We start from the raw sequence: 17,372 nt of genomic DNA, 5'->3' as shown, positions 1-17,372 counted from the left end.
AGGCCTAGGATGCTGCTAAGGACCATGTCTGTGCCCATGGTCCTACTGCAGCTCAGGTCTAGGTTAATGCCCATGTCCCCACAGTGCCACCAAAGGCCACATAAAGCCTGGGGTCTGGGCCACATCCTGTGGCCTTGTTGGTGTCCAGGGGCCATGCTGCCATCAGAGCCATCCTTATCTGAGTGCCTAGAGCTACCACTCGAAACAAGGATATCGACCAAGCTGAGCTGCAGCATGAGGCCATGTCTGAGTTTGTGGCTGAACTGCAGCTGGGTCTGCATTGAGCTCTATAGCACAGGTTGCCACTAGGGCCCATACAGAGGCCTTGGATCTGGGACTGAGCCTCTGGCTTAGGTGGAGTCAGGGGAGCAACGCCACAGCTGGGACCATACAGATATGGATGGCCTGTGCTACCAACTGGGGCTAGGGTGTCATCTGGGCCCAAGCTTCTGCCAAGGGCCATATCTGGGTCCATGACCTTATAGAAGCTAGGGTCTGGATTGACATACATGGTGCCAGTTATCCCTTAATGCCAAGAAAAAGCTTGGAGTCAAACCAGCCACCTGAGTCTGGGTTGGTGTCTGAGGACCAGGATGCAACCATGGCTGAGTTGTCTGCACTGCTACTCAATGACATGGTGACATCTGGGTCTGAGATGCAGCTGAGGGCCGTGTTAGGGTCCGTGGCTCCACTGCAGCCAGGGTCTGTGCTGGTGTCTGATGCTCCTGTTGCCATTGAAGGCCCTGCAGACATCCAAGATCAAGGGCCAAGTTAGTGTCTCCGGGCCATGTCGCCACTGGGAGCAGTGGTGCTATCTAGAAACAGCTGCTGCTAAGGACCATGTTGGGATCCATGGTCCTACTGCAGCTGGGGGTCTGATCTGAAGGTCCAGGTCTTGCATTGCCACTAATGGTCGTGCAGAGGCCCAGGGTTGGGGCTGCAACCTGAGGCTTTGGTGATGCCTGGCAGCCTCACAACTGTCAGAACCATTCCCACTTGTATAGCCATTCCTTCCACCCAGAGTCAGGATGTCATCCAGGCCTAAGCTACTGCCAAGGTCCATGGTGCAGCCGCAGCTGGGGTCTGTGTTGGTGTCTGTGGCCAGTGGAACCTCAGGAGGCCTTAGGAATCATGCAAGATGATATCAGAGGGCTATACTGAGCCAGTCCGGCTCTTCACTGCTCTGGGAAAGCTGGCCTGACCTCTCATGGGCCACTACAGCAAAAGAGTTGGGCCCTGAACTCCGGAGAGAGGGCCCCCACCCCTTACCACAGGCAAGGATGAATCTGCCCTGAGGGCATGCATGTAGGGGAGCTGACTCTGCCATTGCACCCGAGGATCTCCAAGACACAGGATACTCCAGAAGAGCTCTGGTGAGGATCCAGTGAAGATAGTGTACCAAAAACCAGAGGCTTTGAACCAGACCAATGGCCCATTGCAATGAACAGTTGCCAGTCAAGCCAATGGGACAAAGGAGTAAACTCACAGAAGCCTCCAATGCCATCAGGATGGATGAAGAGTTGACAGAGAGTCAGGAGAGAAGGAGAAGCAGAGGTTTTTCTGTTTCTGGTGTGGGTTTTGTTCTATTATGGTTTATTGGGGTTTTGTTGTTCTTGCTTTTGCTTGCTTGCTTGCTTGCTTACTTTGTTTTACTTTCTTTCATGGGAGGAAAATGCAACAGGGATGAGAGGGGATATGGAGGGAACTGGGAGGTGAATAGAATTGGGGTGCATGGTGTGAAACCCCCAAAGATTCAATGAAAAAGTTTTTAAAAGGGAAACGAAACATAGGGTTTTATGAATAGTTTCTAGCCAAATTCTAAGCATCAAATGGATTCTCATTGTTTTATTTGTGTTCTAACAGATTATGGGATTATCTGTTGTCCTCAAATTCATATACTAGTATGTTTATCTGGAGTATATTTCTAAAGCTTTCTACTCTATCATGCAATGCTAAAATATACCCCAGCATTTCCACTCCTGCTATATAAGTCAGAGCAATGTTAGATTCTATAACAAGCTAAAATTTTAGTGGCTTATGGTGGTTTATTTCCTCTCTACATCTTTCATTGTCTCTGGCTGGCCTTGAACTGGTGATCCTCCTTGAGATTGCAGCAAATCTCCATGTCCAACTGACAATGTAGTTCTTGCTGAAACTGTAGCTAGAGTTTTCCTGCCTGGCCCACAGTCAGGACAAATCTTTGTCACCCGCCAGTCCCACAGCCGCTCAGACCCAACCAAGTAAACACAGAGACTTATATTGCTTACAAACTGTATGGCCGTGGCAGGCTTCTTGCTAACTGTGCTTATAGCTTAAATTAATCCATTTCCATAAATCTATAACTTGCCACGTGGCTGGTGGCTTACCGGCATCTTCACATGCTGCTAGTCATGGCGGTGGCTGCAGTGTCTCTCCGCCTCAGCCTTCCGCTTCCCAGAATTCTCCTCTCTCCTTGTCCCACCTACTTCCTGCCTGGCCACTGGCCAATCAGTGTTTTATTTATTGACCAATCAGAGCAATTTGACATACAGACCGTCCCACAGCAGAAACAGTCTCTTTGGATCATTAAGATGTTTAGACCATTACCCCACCCCGATAGCTATGCAATGACATAAAACCCTAGAGTTTTGTTTATTGATTGAATGATATTCCTTTAATCAGACAATGGAAAAAGATACAATAGATAGGAGTGCCTATTTCTTAACCATTTATTCCTGAAAGTGACATCTTCAACTTTCATTTACTGTCTTTTAATGGAACATGTCCAGAGATAGATATAGATAAAAGTAGAGATAGAGATAGATAAATGGAGATGAAAATACAGATGATACAGACACAGAAATAGAGATGCTGGTAGGATAAAGAGCACAGTTTCTTGTAGGGCAGCTCCTTCTCCAAAACACCTCTATACTAAAGAATTTGAATAATAGCTGTACAATGTGTGCCCATACCATCCTAAATTAATGAATTGCTCTAGGCTTCCATCTACCTTATGACTTACTCCTCTCCCCTAGCAGCCTATATAGCTCCTTCTGGTACTATGAAAGCTGGCCATCAAAGAAGTTTCTTAATCAGTACCAACTTTATCTTTGTGTCCTGTGACCAAAGTGTATGTTGTCTTGGGCAGTGTGCTTCACCATCAAGTTCTGATAGGCAACCAGGAGTAATGGTGAAAAACTACATCCATCTTAAAGTTCTTCATGATATGGCACCTGATGGATCTATCAGACTTTATTTTCTGGTATTTGTCTATGCTCTATGATCAGAAATTTATTCTTGCTTTCTTATAAACAAGATAATAATAGTCCCATCTTTATGCTCTATCATGTCGATTGTTTTATATAATGCAAATTTTCATACTGTATTCTTCTTAGATATTCAAATATTATGAATCCATCAAATAAAAGTCAACCTGCAGTCTTCTTTAAAATCATCCCTTATAACTCAATTTGTATAGTGCTACCTGAATATTATAGTCATGGTGTGGTTTAGAAAGTCTAGAATGTTCATTATTATAAGGGATTGTATTTGGCTTGGAGTGCATTGACTTTCTTTCATTCCTTCTGTGTTGTTATTTTAAATAACTCTAACAAAAGTACTAAGATGAAATTACCTTATAAATAAGAGGTTTATTTACTTCATAGTTTGAGAGGCTGAAAAATAAAACAATGGATGTTCTGACAAGGGCTCCTATAACAATGATTGAGTCATATGAAGAAGGAAGTGGCTATACCCGGAAACAGGGGCCAAGAAATTGGGTGATTCCAGGATTAGTCTCATTCTTTTGACAATCTGTTCTCAGGAAATATCAGGATAAGCAGGGAAACTACTTTAATCCCTTCTGAGGGTAACAGTGATCTAAGGACCTCTCACTAGGTCCAATCTCTGCAAAGCTTCTAATTCCCAGCATGGTTATCTTGAGAATTAAAATCCTAGCACTTGAACCTTGGAGGAAAACAACACATGGCTCATTATGTTTTTGTTTAACTAACAAATTCATTGTAGCATTGGGGGCAAAAATGTATGGCTTATTCTATACATTTATATGGCATTTTAATATTATGTAATGATGAAGAAAATCATTGCCTTTGCCTTCAGACAATAATTTTAAAGGTGGGTTTCCATTTCCCTATAAAATGTATAAGGTAGTTGTACCATACCATCTGTTGCTTAGAGTAACACACTTTTAAAATTTACAGATTTACTTATTTGTATCTCTGGGTCTTGAACTCAATGCATATTACACATATATTCTGCCATTGAGATATGCTTCTAGCCTTTTGTATATTTTAAAAAATAAATTACCATATATATATATATATATATATATATATATATATATATATATGGTATTCCTATATATGTATATACATACATATATGTGTGTGTATCTTCATTTAATTTAATCTAAGGAGAATTTTAAGTATAAATAAAAGGTTTAAATACCTCATATAACTAAATTTGAGTCCTGGTTTGTCTACATACTTAGAATGTAGTAGAAGTAGAAGTAGTAGAAGGCAAACTTGTAAATATTTTTTCCTGAAAATGTGGATGATAATAATTTCCTTAAATCTATTGTAAGGATTTAATAATGTAACATTAACAAACTACCTGTCATAGAATAAAGTTCAATAATCACTATTGTAATTTTTTTTGTTTGTTTTTTGTTTTTTCGAGACAGGGTTTCTCTGTGTAGCTTTGTGCCTTTCCTGGAACTCACTTTGCAGACCAGGGTGGCCTCGAACTCACAAAGATCCGCCTGGCTCTGCCTCCCGAGTGCTGGGATTAAAGGTGTGCACCACCACCACCCGGCAACTATTGTAAATTTTGCTGGGCTGAGTTTTTCCATCTTGAACGACCACACCCAGGAACTAACATGAGAATATGCCTCATCTCCAATTAAATTGGCTTATATATACATCACAGAAAGAGTATGTTGTTCAATTATCCTCTTGATAGGATTGTAGGACCTCCATGTTTATACTTATATTTAAATTTCTAGACGGTCTAGAAAAATTGAGTTTAACTAGCCCAATACTTGTAACTGATAGTTATAACTGCCTGCAACAGATAGTACTGATTGTCAGCATGACAGAATCTAGAATCACATTAGAGACAAATCTTTGGGCCTGTCTCTGTCTATGACAGAATTTCAGATTAAGTTAATCAAGGTGGGAAGATCCACTCTCAATGTAGGTAGTAGCATTCTATGTGCTTGGAATTGAACTAGAGGGCTGAGCTGGTAAGGTAGCTTAATAGGTTAAGGAATTTGCTCTCAGCCTTGCAGACCTGAGGTCAGTACCCAGGAACCACATTGGAGAAAAGACAGAATCAGCTTCCCAAAGTTGTCCTCTGATCTCCATATTAGAGTTTGTCCATGCACATGCAGGTACATATTTAAGCATATGGATGCATGTGCCCATGCACACAAACACACACAATAAATAAATAAATGAATAAATAAATAATAAATAAATTCAATTTTAGATTGAGTTTTTATAAATTCCTTGAGAATTTAAATTTTTAAAAAGAGGAAAAATAGAATTGGAGATATGTTTTGTTGGTTAAAAATGCTTTCTGCTCTTACAGAGCACCCAAGTTTGATTCTCAACACCTACATCAGGCAATTCACAACTGCCTGTAACTAGCTCCAGGAGATCTGACACGCTTTTCTGGCCTTTGTGAGCACTTGTACTCATGTAGCATTCAGTCTGTCTCACACACATACACATATATTTTTAAAAAATAAAAATGAATTTCTTTAGAAAGGAACTAAGCACAAGCCTTCATTTCTCACTTATTCCTGACTGTGAACTCAATGGAATGAGTTACCTCACACTCCTGTTGCACTGTCTTCCTTGTCAGGATGGACTGTACCCTCAAATTCTAAGACATAATAAACCCTCTTTTCCTCAAGTTGCTTATCAAGGATTTTGCCACAGAAGAGTAACAAGTATAGGTGTGAGATCCAAGATTTGTCTTCACACCAATCTGATTCTAAAGCCTGATTTTTCTCAACATAAAACTCTGGTAGGTCTCACCCATATTTTTTCAAGAATAAAATAAAAAGAAAGCTTTTCCCTTAAGTGAATAAAAAAACTATTTTTATATTTCATAAATGTATGACAGGTGATATGACTTGAGCAGAGATCCACCTGGTATATTTATTGATGTGTAGTTTTTTGATGTCCATTTCCTTTTTTGTCCCCTGAAGGATTACAATTTCAAAAACTGATAAGCAGTAATTCGATTTTGAGTGTGAATAAGGACATGTTTGTTTGCATATGACAGGAACTTCTCTAAGATTCTCAAAACTTAAAAGCAATCTTTCAAATACATTCATGATATCTCCACTCAAATCTACCTAGATTAACAATATAATATTACCACTAATTACCACTATTGCCACTAATACAAACAGGTTTTTGGAACACTGTTATCATGCTTTATATTTGTTAATAGAATCTTAGTCCTAGTAGAGAATATATAGAGAATGTATCTAATTTGTATTGTATTTTTGTTCATTTCTTCTTTTTACGATGTAAATTTCATGAGAGTATAACAGTTTCTTTCACATCCTAAACCTAGTGCATAGCCTTGTGTACAAACATTGCTTTTTAAATTACTAGTTAAACGAATGAATATATAAGCAGTAAATCAATGTCATTTCATTACATTCCTCTTCTTTTATGCTTAATCAGAACATTTATTAACATTTAATTATGTGAATCAGATCAAGGAATATTATAGTTATTTGTGAAGCCTTCAATAAATTGCTCAGTTAATTAAACTCCCTGGTCAGTTACCTGTAACAGCTGTGTCATTCATAAGACCTGTTATTCCATATTGATACTTTCTCTCATAGTTATGAAGACAATGACCTTAGTACCAAATGACATAGGGTTTTTTTTTCTATTAACCAGTTAAAGTTAAATGTCTTTAATTATATATTTTCCTTAGAAATTGCTGCTGTAGAACATCATTCTGTATGCTGTGAATATGTGTTGCTCTGATTGGTTGATAAATAAAATGTTGATTGGCCAGTAGCCATGCAGGAAGTATAGGCGGGATAAGAGACATTGAGAATTCTGGGAAGAGGAAGACTGAGTCAGGAGTCACCAGCCAGACACAGAGGAAGCAAGATGATAAGGCACAACTGAGAAAAGGTACTAAACCATGTGGCTAAACATAGATAAGAATATGGGTGAAATTAAGTGTAAGAGCTAGTCAGTAATAAGCTTGAGCTAATGGCCAAGCAGTTATAATTAATATAATCTTTTGAGTGATTGTTTTGTAAGCAGCTGTAGGACTGTGGGTGAGAGATTTGTCTAGACTGTGCACAGCTGTGCAGGACACAGGAAAACTTCAGACTACAAACTACAGTCATCTAGTTTCTCCTCTACAGCTGTATACAAGTAAGAGAAATGGGGGGGGGGAATAACTTGTCTTTCTGTTTATGGCACCATGAAATCACATTTCTATCAGATATACTAAAAGAAAAAAAAGTATAAACTGATAGCTTGAATTATGAGAAGACAACTTTACCTTCTCTATTTCTAGTCCTCATCCATCTTCCTTTGTCAATTACATATGCCACAATCTTGCAACACAAAGGCAAGGGCACAATACACAATATGACATTGTGATATACAGAAAGAAACTGGAGTCTGAAATTCAAATCATTAACTAAATGTATATGGTTTATAACTTAAATATTTCTGCAATAAATTAGTATCTATATTAGTAAAACTAATCCCATTTTAGGTTTCTACCAACTTAAAATTGAATGAGTTCTACCTAATAGATCCTGTAAATACTTGGCTATTGCGTCTGTATTCATATGCTAGGATTTTGAAAACAAACACTACGGAATGCAGCCTTTCAAACAGTGATTTGTTTTCCCATAGACTTGAAATCCAAAATTGAGGTGCTAGCAAGGGTTGTTTTATTTTGTTTTTTTTTTTTCCCCAGGCTCCCTCTCTCTCTCCCTGGTCTACAGAAGGTCTTTTCTCTATTTGCATACACAGTCAGATTTTATTAGGACCCACCTTAACCACCTAATTTGAACTTTAGCCTTTTGAATCTTGAGGATAAGTTTATACCTGTTACTGATTTTGTTGGAGAAAATGAGTGCAGTGAAGGGAGGAGCTGCATCTTCACTCAAGCAGTGACTAGTGATTAGCATACTATCCAGGAGAAAATAGGCACTTGCTGAATGGCAGCTGCCTTTGAACATTGAATCTGTTTTTCTTAATGTTTAGACTGAAATGAGTGGCCAATTTAACTGAATGGCCTCAGCGGACTCACAGAATTACAGCCTTAAAACTCCATTTCTAAAAGAGTAGATTTGGGTATTTCAAAAAAGATCTACAGCAGGTTAAAATGGAAAGCCACAATGAAAGGAGCCGAATCCTAAGAAGGTATTTAATATTAAGCATTCCCAGCTACTGAAAATATAGATTGTACAAATACCAGAGAGAAAATGATGAAATAAATTTACCATAACCTAATGTTGCCTTAGTGGTATTGAGTATATCTCAGCTGGGCTTCCTATACAAACCACTCTTTCCTTCCACAACTAATCTGCATGAAGCCATAGTATTGCTGCCACACTGAGTGGTGTGTTGGAGCAGGCTACTACCAAACCACAAGAGCTGATCATTATATTTTGAATCATCTTTCATGCTAACAGTTAAACCATCAGTGGTTTTCATCCCCTGTAGTTGTCATATTCCTGCAATAGAAATTGGAAAGTCAGGGCTGGGTTTGGGGAAAATAGTATCTAGATGTTTAACAAACACCCCTGGCTATCATCCAGAAGAGAACACTCCATACAAAGACTCTATACATAACTATCAATTGTGAAACCAAAAAATAAGAGGTGAGGATCAATAGGAATAATAACGAGGTGGTGATTAAAGAGGGGGGAGCTTCTCCAAGCCTCTGCCTTCACTCTCAGAGTTTCAGGAGGGCAAGCCGCCCCAGCTCTGCAAAGCCTATTTACATTGGTTGTCTTTTAATCTCAGCATATGATTTTGAAGCTCTGCAACCTACACTCCTTATCACCTGATATTCCACACTACGATAAATAAACAATGAACCTGTTATTCCAAACTTTCACCAACTGTACTTTCTTTGACTCTAAGGCTAAGTACTTCAGTTGTTTTGATTGTCATTGGCCAATTTTCAACATAGAGCAAGATGAAATGTAACTCTCTCTTTTATCTTCTCATTAAGCATTTTGCAACATGTTTATACTTGGAAAGTGTACCCAAACCATTAATTTGATATTTTTTAACAGTTACAGAACCTGATGGCATGGGAGGAATAACTTTACTATGCTATTTCTCACAACCAAAGCACAGCAAGCTTATTTTTCTTTAACTCAAATATACATCTTAAAGCTTATAATGAAGCACAGATCTCTAAATCAATTCTTAGAACAATCAGTGTACCTGTTTTACTGTCTGTGCACCTCTCTCTTATAAATATGTAAGCTCTTGTAATGTAAGCACTAGCCCTCACTCTTTTTGTTCATATACCAAAGGAGCATATTTAAATTGTATTAGTTATTTGAGAATATTGTACAATATGTATTTGATCATATTCAACCCTAACTCCCTAACTCTTCCCAGACCTACTCCACCATCCACACAAAACCTTTTGTCTTTTTTTTTTTTGTTTTATACAATTCAAGAACAATTTGCACCGGGTGGTGGTGGGGCATGTCTTTCATTCCAGCACATGGGAGACGGAGGCAGGCAGATCTCAGTGAGTTCAAGGCCAGCCTGGTTTACAAAGTGAGTTCCAGGAGATCCAGGACTGTTACACAGAGAAACCCTATCTCAGAAAATAAAAAAAGGAACAACTTGCTCTGCCCAAATATTCTTGAATGTATTGTCTTCCTGTGGAGAATATTGACTTACCTGGTGCTGTTCCCAGTAGCTAGCAAGTGCTAATAGCTCCATTGTTAGGGGTTGGGTTATGTGATCAAGTCTCCCTCAGTGCTGAGATTTGGTTTGTCTTGGGTTTACACAGGGCTTCTGCATACTGCCACAAATGCTGTGAATTTATACATGTAGCTACCTGTTGTGCACAGCAGATAGTTTCCTTGTAGTCATCCACTACCTGAGACTCCTACACTCTTTCTGCCCTCTCATCCACAATGATCCCTGAGCCTTAGGAGGACAGTATGTAATATAAATATCCCATTCTGTGCTGGACATTCTGTAGCCTCTTCTTCTCTGTGCCTTGGCCAGCTGTGGATCTCTGTATTAATCACCATCTACTGCAAACAGAAGCTTCTCTGATGAGAGTTGATTAATTCATTAGTCTATGGTTATGATGATATGTCAGGGAGAATCGGTGTAATTCTATGTCCATTTAGCAGAATAGATAGTAGTAATTTTTTGCCTAGGGCCTATGACTTGTCTAGGCATAAGTTCTTGTTCCAACAGTTGGTGTCAAATAGAGGTTGTATCTTGTGGATTAGGACTTAAATTAAATCAGTAAGTGTTTGGTTAATCCCATGATGTTCATACCACTATTGTACAAGTGGGCATGTATTGCCAGACCAGTCATTATTATAGTTTATGGGTTCACAGCTGACTAACACTGATGATTACTTTTCTACTCTGATAGCATTCACCTTCCAAAAACACAATGGAAGCTAGACAGTAGGGATGCCAAGTCAAGTTTTCTCTGTTAATTTCTCTCTGTTCTATGACTAAAGTATAATGTATCTTCAGCAATAGAGCTTTACCATCAAGTTCTAGTGGGTAACCAAGAGCACTGACAATTTCATGTAATATCTGGGGGTCAATGGTATCCCACTGGCCAAGAACTTAAAAATAACTAACCCACCTCTGGCACAGGGACTTACATTTCTTAGACATACAGAGAGAGAGAGAGAGAGAGAGAGAGAGAGAGAGAGAGAGAGAGAGAGAGAGAGAGAGAAGACTTTAAAAGGATGGAAGTCCATCATCAGTCATAACAGTAGCTTAATTTTTATGTACTGTGCACCTTTTGAAATAATGTTATAAAGCACCTTTCATAGTGACTCAAATAGATACAGTCCTACTTATCACATGAGGAAATTGAGACCTAGAAATGCTACATAATTTGCTGAAATACCTAGAAAAGCTTAATTGGGATCACTAAATTTTAAAGAGTTTAAAATTAAATTTCATGGTTAATGTAAAATGAAATTTTTCTATCATGTCACATATACATTATCTCACATAAACACATGGATTGATTTTGGTTTCCTTTTGAACGTTTTGGAAATCAGGTCTGAGAGATTAAGTCACTTGGTCAGAGTCACACAATTAGTATGTGACATAATTAAGATTACAACTAGTATCTGAGGATAGAGAGGGTTTGGTGGTTAAGTGTATTGTCTGCTCTCATAGAGGACCCACATTCAATTCCTAGCACCCATATGGTGACTCACATATTCCAGGGAATCCAATACCCTCTTCTGGCCTCCATAGGAATCACTGGATTACATTCATGCAGGCATAACAGACATAACACAAAAATAAACACATATACATCTAAATGTAAGAGCCAAAGGGGTCAAGGACACCATGAAAATATGGCCCACAGAATCATCTAAGCAAGGCTCATAGGGGATCACAGAGACTGAAAGTGACAATCATAAAGCTTGTATGGGTCTGACCTAGGTCCTCTTCATATATGTTATGGCTGTGTACCTAGGTGTTCTTATGAGACTCCTAACTGTGTGAGTGGGGGTATTTCTGACTCTTGCCTACTCTTTTCTTCCTACTAGGTTGCCTAGTCAAGCCTTGATATGATGGTTTTTTTGCCTAGTCTTATTGCATTGTTTGGTTGATATGCCTGGGAGGTCTGCTCTTTTCTGAAGGGAAACTGGGGAGGAGTGGATCTGGGGAGAAGGGAGGTAGAAATGAACTGGGATGAGTGGTAGGAGTGGAAACTGTGATCAGGATGTAATGTATGAGAAAAGAATAAAAAGAAACTACTAAAGTCTTGTGATTTTCAAATCAGAGTCGTTCCTACTCTAAGACAATGAAAGAGAACTGGTACATAACCAGCTTGTTACCTCTTGAATTTGCTCATTAACAGACTGTTGAGTTACTCTCTTTATTCTTGCTCCTTTCTAGCAACAGGTATTGATTTTGCACCTTTTTATTGGAAGCATTAATTTATTGCTCACATACAAGTTTTCTCTTCTGAATATTACATGTTGATACAACAAATAAAACAAATGATATATGTGTCTCAGGGCCTACAAAGAGCAACATAGTAGTACAGTATTAGTGGTATTACTTTATAGAGATTCAGCCACTGTTTAAATCCCAATAGGAAATTAATGTAGTAACATTCTAATATGTTCAGTATAAATGTCACTAATCAAGAGGAGATAGCACTGAACAATTTATGATATACCCTAAATTCTAATAATCAATAAATATTCTCCAAACAAGTATCATGATTTAAAGTACTAAAACTATGAAAAGGTAAGAATTTCTATTAGCTCAATTAAAGCTTGTTAGGCTTTGAGTATGTGCCAGGTGACATTTTGAGTACTAAGAGTAAAATCACAACTAGCAGCATTCTAATTTTGACCTTGTTTCATGAAGCTAACATTGTTCTAAAGACTATCAAAACAGCAAGCACAGGAAATAGAAAATGAATAAAGTTATTGAAAACGATAATCATCATGAAATAAATGGATAAAAATAATGGCAGAAAGAAATGAGACACACATTTTATATTTGATTGTCACTGAAAAAGGTTTTAAGGAAAATTTAAACATTCCTTTATACTTAGTGAACAAATATAAACACTCATTTATTTTGTATCTGTGGATTTAACCAATTACAGATTGAAAATATTCATAAAAATCATATCTGTATTGACAAGATGCCAAGATTTTTTAAATTTCCTGAAATAAAATATTATACAGAATACTTTAGAGAATACTTTTATTGTATTTGGGGTTATAATTAAGATAGAGATAATTTAAGTATATGAGAATATATATATATATATATATATTTCATGAATTTTACCATCCATGGACTATCTTGGAACTAATAACTGAGGGTATACAGAGAAAGCAATATAGACACTGTATAGTATATATTAAGAGCAAAAATTACCTTTTCTTTTAGAAGCTTAATTTGTTGGGGAATAGAAATTATTCTTAACAAAAGGGGAACAAGACCACTTTCATTTGTGAAGATGTGATATACAATAATAATATTTAAATAAATATATATGTGAAATATGTATATATACATGCAAGTTTTTCCAGTTACATGGAAATGGTTAAAGCAATACAACCAAAAAACAAGCCACGTTGTCATATGTTTTGGAATCATCAAGTTATAAATTTGAGGAAAATTATAATGCAATTATATTGTGGTATCGCTTTGAAGCTATATTTTTGATTAATATCAGGTCCAATTTAACCTCTTTTTCTTTCAGTACTAACTCTAAAGGATGTTTTTCACATATAAGAAAATAGAAAGATGCTACTTTCCTTGGTATTTTTAAGATTCCATCATTTTAATCTTATGTCATTTAAAAAATATGGAAATTCATTCATTGTTCTTTGTCTTAGAAACAAACTCTCTCCAAGTCTGCGTGTGGACCTTTTCCACAGATTTGGATTTTAGAAGTATAAAATTATTGGTGAATTGTTCAGACTCATCAAGGGGAATTTTTAAAAATCCAGTTTACCTTCTTTCATTTTTCTTGTTTTATTTTTGTTTTTCATACAATGAAACAGAGCTGTGACATTTATTACTAGAGATTTGTTGTTGATATCAAGGTTTGGTGGGTAGCTCAAGAGGTTACTAAAAAGCAGTCCTGAAAAAGGCTGTTGGACATTTGTTTTTGCCTCTCCTGGTTTTTCAGAGATGTTTCAAAAATGTTCTGATTATAAAGCTTTCTTAGTTTGTAAGGCTAGGTCTATCTTTCTCTAATACTTGGGGTTGCTGTATCATGCACATAAAGTCAGGAATACTGTGATAACTTAACAGGTACTAAGATAGATGGTAAAACAATGCCCTTAAGATAATTAACTAAGTCACCAAAAGTAGCAGTTTGTACAGAAAAATGTGTATATTCTAAACAGAGAGAGGATAATCCCAAAAGCAGCACCACCAGGGAAAAGGAGAATAAAGGTCTTTTTAGGCCCATTAACGCAACCTGAGGTTATTTTGACAAGAAATGATCAGATCCCTTTGGAAATTTCTTAATGAATTTTCTATTGTTCTACTGGTTACTGTTGTATGTCTGATGCATTGTCATAAAATCTTATACCTGGGTTATAGTTTTGGATGATTATAGAACTAAATTTTGTAGCTCTTTTGGTACAGTGGCTTATACTCAAATTGTACAAAGCATTTCTTCTGTGACCTATAAGAGGATCTGACTTTCAAAGGCCAAAACATGGCAAAGGAGAAAAGGAGAACATTGCCAGAGGCCCTCAAACTTCTGACTAGTGATATAGGACTCAATGCACTTACTCAATTTGCAATCTGTAAAATTACCTCAGGTGATTTTGTATTCTCATGTGATTTCCATGCAATCATTAGCCAATTTCTAAATACCAGCTCCTCAGTTGAAATTTCCCCAGTAAGGATAGGAAATGAAAGGATGAGTTTCAGGAACTCTCTTACTTAACTAAAGCTTGGTATGTTTCCTGGGAATGAAGAAACACAGTAGTCAACATCCTGATTATGCAAACCTTGCCTTCCTCTTTATTAGTACTTACGCTAAAAACAGAATGGGCAATGATCAGCTATGCACAGGTATTTCCTGAATGAATCTCCACCAAAGCAATAGCCACACAAGTGTTATCTATAAAGTAAATTTTTACTTGCCATTCTGTGTGACAATCTCTTCCTTTTGAATGGAAAATAGAGGGACTTTTTCATGGCCAGTAAGCATTGATTTGACTAAAAGCTGTAAGTGTTTTAATTACTTAAAACTGTTTTCCCACAGAACAAACATGCCATGCTTGTTGGCACACTTTAAATGACTTTAATGGCATCAATATTAATATCAATTATACTAATTGAGTACTTACTGTGCATTTTTCACTGTGAATAGTGATTTCCATGCCTTATTTCTCCACTTATTCCACTAAAAGTATAATACAAAACAAGGGTTACTCAAATTGGTTTTTGAACCAAAGCAAGTAAACTCCTGCCAGTCTTCAACAAGAACACAGACATGAAATGCCAAAACCTCTGTTTACTGTTACAACACAATATATGTCTCATTAAACTCTAATGTTATTCAATTCATGTAGCGTGTCAAACTTGGCTCAAACCATGTTATTGTCATGTGTGGTAAGACTGTATCACTTGTGGTATTTCCATATTCATTTATCAACTGTCAACCAAACAGATATAAAGCTGACATATTTACCTTCATCAAAAGATAGTTGTACTGTAACTTTACAGATTAAATTTTTTGAACTGGCTACCAATGAACATCAGAAGATAAATTTCAAATTTGCAGCATCACTCACTTCATTGTGGATAAAAAGAACAAGAAACTCGAGCTTGGTGAAATTGCTTTAAAATCTCTTCTGTTTCACCTATCAGAGTACTTATGGGATAGCTCTCTTTAGTCTAAGTGTTGTTAAAACCAAACATACAAGATAAATGTGTATGTATATTATTGTTTATTGTGAGTAATATAGTCACCATTGCAGACTAGATTATGTAGATTAATTAGCCAGAAGCAGACTCATTTGTCACATTAAAATTTTAGATGTTGATATATATTATGCATTATAGTGTTCATTAAGTCATTTAATATAAGAATCACTATTTCACTCCTATAATCAAAAATTACTTCTGTTTACACTTTCAATAAGCACATTTTTTGTTTAATTTTTCTTGTGATGTTCTCATTATATTTTGTACAACCTAATTTTTAGGTCTGTTGAAATCTTATGAGAAGATAGGCTTAGTGGACTCTGCTTCCACCCTGCAAGCACAGATTTCTCATCGCTCTTCCCCCCTGGTCCACACCTGCCATTAGTTCCCCATGGATGATGATATCTCTTCACTGGTTGTCTATAGCTCCAGCATGTGCACAGCTGACTTCACCAGTGACAATGCTCCCTGAGAGATCTTCCTCTTCATCATGCATCTCTCATTGCACCAAGGCATGATGGTGGGAATGGGCCAGAACAACTCCTGTGAGGGCAACAAGGCCCAGAGCAAGAAAGGTATTCTGACCTGAAGTACCACACAGAGCATAGCATTGTCACCAACTAGGATGACATAGCGATGATCTGGTATCACATCTTCTACAACAAGCTGTGTGTAGTCCTGAAGGAACACATCATGCTGCTCACCAAGGCCCCCCTTAACCCCAAAGCCAACTGTGAGATGATTCAGATCATGTTCAAGATTTCCAATATCCTAGCCATATACATAGTCATCCAGGCCATGCTGGGCCTGTATGTCTGTCATCTTACCACCCATATAGCAATGGACAGAGGAGATGGGCTCACCCACAGCATGCCAATCTATGAGGGCTACACTCTTCCCCATACCATCCTGCCTGTGTACTTGGCTGGGCAGCACCTGACAGACTGCCTCACAAAGGTCCTGACATCTTAAAAGCAGCTATAGCTTTCCTACTGCAGCTGAGTGGGAAATCATATGTTGCATCAAGGAGAAGCTGTGCTATGCTGCCCTGGATTATGAGTGAGAAATGGCCACTGATACATCCTCCTCCTCCTTGGAGAAGAGTTAAGCACTACTGGAAGGCCAAGTCATCACTACAGTCAACAAACACCCACTGCCCCAGGTACTCTTCTTCCTGGGAATGGAATCCTTCAGCATCCGGGAAACTACAGTTCAGTTCCATCATGAAATGTCATGTTGACATCCACAAAAACTTCTATGCTACCACAGTGCTATCAGGTGGAGCCACCATGTACCCAGGTATCACTGACAGAATGTAGGAGATAACTACTCTTGCTCCCAGCATGATAAAGATCAAGATCTTTGTTCTTCATGAATGTAAATACTCTGTGTGGATCAATAGCTCCATCCATCTTAGCAGGTGTGGAGCAGCAAGCAAGAGTACAGCCAGTCTAGACCCTCCATCATTCACCTCAAATGCTTCTACACAGATTGTTACTGAGCTGCATTTTACGTGCTTTCTTAACAAAACCTATCTTATGCAGAAAAATAAGGCAAAAACATTGGCATGGCTTTTTATTATTTATTTTTTAAATTTTTGTTGCTGTTGTTGTTGTTCATTTGTTTTGTTTTGTACTCAGGATTTCAAAGTGGATCAGTGAAGACAACAGTATTCAGTTGAAGCAAACATCCTGAAAGTTCTGCAATGAA

At 37.7% G+C, this 17,372-nt stretch overlaps 1 pseudogene; it reads left to right on the top strand.

Annotated features, from left to right (window-relative positions):
• The first annotated feature begins 16,053 nt into the window (after positions 1-16,053).
• Positions 16,054-17,163, top strand: LOC102903629 (actin, cytoplasmic 1 pseudogene; annotated as a pseudogene).
• The last annotated feature ends 209 nt before the right edge of the window (positions 17,164-17,372 follow it).

This window comes from Peromyscus maniculatus, chromosome X, assembly GCF_049852395.1.
Source record: "Peromyscus maniculatus bairdii isolate BWxNUB_F1_BW_parent chromosome X, HU_Pman_BW_mat_3.1, whole genome shotgun sequence".
NCBI lineage: Eukaryota > Metazoa > Chordata > Mammalia > Rodentia > Cricetidae > Peromyscus > Peromyscus maniculatus.
Note: the sequence above shows the minus strand (reverse complement) of the source record. Positions and strands in the feature narration are given on the sequence as shown.